We start from the raw sequence: 1,250 nt of genomic DNA on the forward strand, positions 1-1,250 counted from the left end.
TTCGTTGTAGTTTTTGAAAAGTGATTTCTGTTAAATAAAATATCTCCTTTTGAAGTGGACTTTGAGCTTTGTAACTTTGCAGATCTTTTTTATGCTCAAACAGCAACATTACAGACTAACTAAAGTTGAAAAAGTGAAAAAGCATAATAAGACCCCTTTAATATTGACAACGTATATTATTTAACATTATTATCGTAGGTTTAAGAATAATTTGTGCGCGTAAAGATGTAAAACACCAAACTAAGGTTCACTGACAAGTTGCACTGATTAGATAAGATCAGGTGGCTAATTTGGTCAACAGCAGATTAACCTGTTAAATTGTTTATTACCCACCTAAAGCTGCAGGTAGATTACTGATGATTGTTTACTTAAATCCAGCAATTGGGCAAATATTAATTTTGAATCATAATTTAGCACAGCCGGTGAATATTCGCCACCTCTCTTGGTTCTGTGCCCTAAATCTTTTAGAAATACAGGTGTGCTATTCATTATGTCTCTCTGCCAGTTTGGCATTGACTGATGTAAGCCAAAATGCCTTTAGGAGGGAGAACATTTCTATCTGATTAATAAAATAATATTACATTGTATATGTCAGTGTTGCACTAGTGGAAAAACGTGTAATTTGGACATCAAAAGTAGGGCCGTTTAGATTAGACAATCATGGCACACATGTGTAATTCTTAGTATACTTAGTTACAAGTGGGTCAAGGTTTGACGTTGGAATGCTCTTGAATGGCTGAGGGGAAAAAAAGAAAAGAAAGCTAGCGTTAGCAGTGATGTATCCAGGATTGAGTTCATGTGGACACTAGTAGCGGTTGGTGCTAAAGCAGGGATTACTGAGCTCTGAGTAGTGATGTCATCGACAGGGTTGGGGTGGCTGTGTCATGACTCTGGGGTTTCAGCTCCAACTGATTTAAGAACAAATTTAAATTGCACATGCAGTTGAAAGCTCTTGCTTTTGATGTCTAAAATAGAAGAACTATTATTAAATATTACTTTTAAAATGATCAAGGCTTGATCTTTACCTTGACACCACCTGTTTCCTCTTGCCTTTATTTCCTAGGCTTATTCCATATATATATATATATATATATGTATGTATTGCTTTTGATAAAATAGAAGAACTATTATTAAATATTACTTTTAAAATGATCAAGGCTTGATCTTTACCTTGACACCACCTGTTTCCTCTTGCCTTTATTTCCTAGGCTTATTCCATATATATATATATATATATATGTATGTATGTA

General features: G+C 34.2%; 1 protein-coding gene across 3 annotated transcripts in view; it reads left to right on the forward strand.

Moving 5' to 3' along the window:
• LOC107756416 (RNA-binding protein Musashi homolog 2-like) overlaps positions 1 to 1,250 on the forward strand; it is a 91,686-nt gene that overhangs the window by 4,372 nt on the left and 86,064 nt on the right. The gene's annotated exons all lie outside the window — the stretch shown is intronic.

The sequence above is a fragment of the Sinocyclocheilus rhinocerous genome, unplaced genomic scaffold, assembly GCF_001515625.1.
Source record: "Sinocyclocheilus rhinocerous isolate Xijiao unplaced genomic scaffold, SAMN03320098_v1.1 scaffold1152, whole genome shotgun sequence".
NCBI classification, from domain to species: Eukaryota; Metazoa; Chordata; class Actinopteri; order Cypriniformes; family Cyprinidae; genus Sinocyclocheilus; species Sinocyclocheilus rhinocerous.